This window comes from Armigeres subalbatus, chromosome 3, assembly GCF_024139115.2.
Source record: "Armigeres subalbatus isolate Guangzhou_Male chromosome 3, GZ_Asu_2, whole genome shotgun sequence".
Taxonomy (NCBI): Eukaryota; Metazoa; Arthropoda; class Insecta; order Diptera; family Culicidae; genus Armigeres; species Armigeres subalbatus.
In genome coordinates, this window is record NC_085141.1 from 341128636 (window position 1) to 341134635 (window position 6000).

Consider the following 6000-nt stretch of genomic DNA (forward strand, 5'->3'; position numbering starts at 1 on the left):
ACGATTTCGGTTTGATTCAGGATTATAACCCTTCGCCATCAGGAGTGTATGCGATCGTTTCTCTCGATTTACTTTAGAAGCAATGGAATTCTTCTGGGCAATCCCCAAGGAGGGTTGACCTGTTCCAAAACAGATGCTGAATATTTTCTGAATTTAATGCAAAATATTCGCAAAAATTACACCACGTTTATGATTTCGATATTATCTATAGGATGCATCGACATTATCATGGAAGATTACATTCAGTTCAATTTGTCGACTATTTCTAGTGGGCTTATAATTTTTGGAATAGTCGTACTATACATTACTGAAACAGTCTCACATTTCCTTTGAACGATTTGAGATTGGTGCATCTGAAAACGCATCTGAATGTCCATGTTTTTCACCACCAGTAGCCCAATATTAATACTTGAGAACAAGCAAACCAAAAAAAATATTTTTTTTTTTTATCTTTATTAAGGTGATTATACAATCGAGCCATGTGGTGAATTTTAAATTCACCACATGGATTTCTACTCCTATTATCAAAAGTTCAAATCAAGCGCAATAATGTTCGTACAATGCTAAAATTAAAGTCGATTGTTTAGCATAAGTAAGGAACCGATCTACGAATGTTTCGACCCTATGGGCGTTGTGGTTCTCTCAATTCGTGCTCTTGAAAAGACACTAGAAAAAGCACGTGGTTTCCAAGATGGCTGATTTGTGGCTTTGTTGTATAACCACCTTAAGGTGAAGGTGGGTTGAGTACCAAAACAAAGCTTTGAAAGTATTGGTACAATGAAAACCGTCATATACTGTAGTAGTATTGGTGTAGTATTTATAAAAAAGCAAAGAATATTAGTAGGGTGGTTCAAAAAACGACCCAGCTCCACCACGCTCAATCGATTCCGTCCCATGCGTGTATTCCAAAAGCCAATTTGAACAAAAACTGATTGGGCACAAGCCGGTTCAAGTTCGTATGAAAGCTAGTATGGGAAACTAAACCTTTCATTACACTGACTACAGTGCTTCTCTTCCAAACGCTGACGAAAAGAGAACCCACATAGCTGAATAAAAACCGCACCTTGGGAAAGATCCATTGATTACGTAACGCAAAAAATAGCATTTTATACCCCGCTCACCCCAATGTCAAACTTTTTGTATGAAGTATCTGCTCCTGGTGCGATAGATATCACAGACAAATTCTGGCTATTTTGTTGAATTACACGTTTCACCGATGCTTTCTGAGAAGCCTAATTATCATGCTAAGGATTGGTAATCTCGAATAAAATCGACTCACAACTATCGGAACGCCAATTCAATATGCATTGTCTATGGAGTCAAAGCTCTTGAATATTTCATCCAATCATATGGTCTCCCCCCTCGCCATGGCCCAGTGACGAAGCGCCACAATCAGAATAATGTAAAATTAAACCTCGCCATATCAACTGTCATGCAAACCTGAAACGACCTGTGCACTGTAAGCCCCTATTAAAACCAGCCCAAACCATCGGAAGACACCCAGAATATGAAACATATTCGACTGAGCGTGGCGGAGCAAAATAATGTTTGAGCCACCCTAAATATTAGTTTGCTGCTGCCGCTGCCGGTGTTTACATTCGCTCCGCGATCAGTTTTTAGTCGGTTTTTTCGATCAAAAATAGCAGTTTATATTAAGTTTTCGCTTCCAACAAGTGACTGATTTCAAAAAGCGATGTTTAATTGGCATTCCATCAACATTTCGGGCTGCTCATGTGCGGAGAAGTGTGTGAAAACTTGATTTTTTCAATGCCCCTTGAGAGGAAGTGAAGTGCAGTGATAAGCCCACCAAATCGCGAACGGCTATTAAATTGGCACGAAGCTGCTGATTTATTCTATAATTCGAACCGAAATGCATAGGACTCTTTGAAGAAACATGTTAATTATCACGGGAAGTAAATAAATATGCTGTGAGCAGGTTAGTAATTTGAATATTAAACTTTTGTTCGATGCTGTTCGATGCATTCGAATGTTGGTGGGAGAGGAGTGCGGGAGGTGTGGTAACGACCCGTGGAAGGTCCGGTGCCATATTGACGGCCATCGTGGTACTCTTCCAACTATGTCCTTAAGACCAAAACAATATTAATCATGCAGCGTACACACCAGTCAAGCAGTTTGACGAACATTGACTCCGCCCCCAAGGAAACGCTTTGGTTGCTGCTTTGTTTGAACGTGTGTTAAGTTGTTCGCGGCTCGGTTGGAAGAAATTAAAACGGTTTTGATTTTGGTTTCAGTTGTCGGGGGCAGAGTCAAGGTTCACCGAACATGTTTGAGCATTTATACTGAAGTTGCAAAAAAAACCCATATATTTTTTTATGGTCGGTGCTCAAGTTGGCGCTTCAGTCGTTCGGGTGTGATATTGTTGGTCGAATAAATTCTAGGAACTTTTTTCAAATGTGCGTAATTGATTCTGACCTTGATTTTTGGAATGGCGATTGTGCTCTTAATTAGAACTATTGTGATCAACTAATGTACCCAACAGAAAGTATAGAATGCGATATATCTAGTAGTAATGTCAGTTGAACGAAATAAGCTGAACATAGAGAGTATGAGTCGTTTCAAGTTTCAAGGTCAAATACAGTTACGCCTATGGATGTTTGAATAAACGAAAGGAGGAGTCAATGTTGGTCAAACTGCTTGACCGTATGTACGTTCCATTAGACATTCAAGGGACCTGTCAACCAAACATTTTATGCAAAATCCAGGTTACTATGGTTGAATCATGTTGATCACAAATCTAGACCAACATTTGAAAAGGGCGTAACAGCCAAAATTTATTCCTTCTGATTCTTTGTCCACATATAAAGCTTTATATGTAGACGAAGAATCAGAAGGAATAAATTTTGGCTGTTACGCCCTTTTCAAATGTTGGTCTAGAAATACTGTATGGGTAAACAGCGGCTCTTAGCGTTCTTATACTTATGCTTCTATTGAAAAGAAAGGTAGAGGTATCTTTATTCAGATCCTTTAAGGGTAGAATCAATTTAAAAAAAATGATTTGTCGACTGCTGGTTGAAAGGATAAAGTGGCCGGTTTTATATTTCTATTGTTTAATAATTATTTCTTTCAATCAGCCGCATTTAAATTTTGAAACTCCCAGGGAAATAATAAACACATATCAGCTATGTATTGGCAAAGTTGATTTATGAACCCCCTATCCCCCTACAATACGAACAAAACCTGTAAATTTTCGTTCAAGTAGATGTAACAAATCTGCTCCGTGTTAAATAACATAATGTTATAAGTTGCTTTAAGTTTACGCGTGCTGGTATTTTACAGTTCTTATTTTTATTGGAAAACAAAAAAAAATTGGAACAGAGCATGGGAATCGAACTTGGGTCCGTAAAGTGAGAACCCAACTTGTTAGCCTCTCAGATATTTCCGCTTCATGATTTCGAGTCGATCACAGTGTAATAGGTTAAGCGTTTGGGTGCTTCAATAATTCTTCATCAGGCTGAACGATAGCTTAAATTTACATGACACGGAAACTCCTTCGAGACGGAATATTTTGACACTCAGTAAGCTGAATGCATCACAGATTTCTCGCCGAAATGTTCGAACACCATTGAGTTATAACGATGGCAAGCTGCAACAGGACTATCATCTTATTGGGATATCCGAATATATACATTTGGAAAACGCTTATGTGAATAAATTAGATTCCAGCTGCGGTTTGCAAGAAATCGAATAGGGTTTGTTTTGATTTGTTTTGACAGTCACGTGCTCGTACACCAAGGTTTCCGATAGAATCATGTAAAATTAAGATATATTGAATTGAAATTTCAATGATTTTATAATTTACATCACAGAAACTTAAAATTATGATCTGGTACACATTATGTTACCGAATTTTACATTCAATTGTGAATTCCGTCGTGCCTAATTTTCATAATATTTTACTGTGTAGGTTAAATGTTCGCATTTTAGTCTTAACTCTTCCCATCTGTTCCTGTGCAACACTTGTGCCATCTTTAGTTCACACTTTTATCCACTCTTCCTTCAAATCCTTGTCATTTTTTAAAGATATTCCCTATAGGTATTCCGGAGTATGCCTTTAACAATCACCCAGAGTTTTTCTGTTGATCGAAGTGTCAGCAAGCTTGGTGGATTTGCCTTCTTCGGCAGTTTTGAGTAATCCAGCTTTTGACGGAAATTGAGTAAAATTTCCGTTGGAAAAAAGAAGGGTGATACTAACTTCCCAAGTAAAAATTTAAGTGTTATAATGTCCTTAACGATTCACTCTTCCAGTAGCTATAAATCCGTAATAAATACGTTAATGTTACTGAAGATACGACCTAAACTAAAATCTGCCATGCCACTAACGCAAAAAAAAACGTTTTCTGATGTAATATTACCCTAGTAACATTTTGGTTTTATGCTGGTTTTATAACACTCTTGAAGAGTAAATTATGGTCTTCAAAAGCGTTATAAAACTTGTTACTTGGGCAGTGCGGTCCATGAACTTGACAGATGATCAACGAAAGTGGTATGAAATATTTGGACGTTCATGAAACAATTAAATCATTATTCGAACGGACATGATTCTACGCATTCAATTTTGTTGAGTGTGAAAAAATAGGAAATTAAGTCGCAAATGCTATCTTGACTGCTCCAACCCAGATCACACAGGCAACAAATCTTGCGCACTCATAGCGACATAGATCCCGTGATCACAACGTGGCATCATCGCCCCACATCACCACCGCATCCGCAGCAGTTTTGCCTACATACAACACGTAGGTACGTACCATCAACAACCGCGCCATACGCCGCCACACGTTCGCGGCTCTTCGCACATTCATTAAGCGCAATCAAACAACATGATAATTGTGAAATTATGATAATCACGCGAAACGAAATGGAAAATTATGCGCATTCGCGCGCACTCGGGCCAGCCGCGGCATCATCGCCGGTTCGGTACTGAACGGGCTGAACCCCCAGACCACCACCCCATTCCCGGCGCCCTCGTGCACGCGGCTGCCCTCATCCATCATCCCATCGTCGTTTCCAGCCCACTTCCTACTCATGAACTCGTGCACGGTTGATTCATGGTGTTTGGTTCGATTCGGTTTAAGCTGAGCCGCCCATCCGCCCTCCCTGCACTGCACACTCACACGGTGGGTCGGTAGGCTTTGCGCGTTTGTTCAGCTTATATGGCCCCGGGGGGAGGACGGTTAGGGGGGCTAGCCGCAAATTGAGTTTTTTTTTCGTTGGCGTTGCGATGCTTTCTTCTGTGGGGTCTCAATCAGTTGAAGTGCACTGGCGGTCGGCCGGCCGGTCGGTCGGTCGGTCGACAGAAAGGGGCTCTTTGGGCTTTGTGTTGGGGATCTGCTCAATACGTTGGGGTAGACACGGTGAAACCGTGAAGGGAGATTGCCTTTCGCGTGATTAATGACAATCAAGTCGTTATATTTTCTTCAGGTGAAACGATTTTCGGAACGGGAAATGGCTGCGGTGTTTGGCAGCGTGAAGCAGTAGCATGCCGCCACAACGAACGAGTGGCTCCGAACGATGGCGATGGTGATGATGATGATGATGATGCGATGCTGGGGCTGAAACGGCGGCGCCTAATCGAAACTGGAGCGGACCGGAACGGGTGATTTTCTGATGGAATTAATGAGGTTTTTAAATTTGATGAATTTCAAGCCTTTTGTACGTGTAGATAACCTTGTGATTGGGCGAGCATGTACGAGCATGAGCATATCTGTTTGGTAAAAGCGCACCTAAATGGTGATGCCTGTGGAACGGAGCGAAAAAAGAGCTTCTGAATTCATCTGTTTCGCAGTTTTAATCTTCTCACAAATTAGATGATTTATTATTTTGGTAATTCCTAGCTTCACAGAGAAATCATTTTAAAACATTATTTGCAACACCTCACTGCATTTAGAATGGCTTTCATTATCAATTGGTACTTTGTCAGCCCTACACCTTAGTGATCATTAATGTTTGAGGAAAGCTCTTTTGGGGTAGCACGCCACTTTC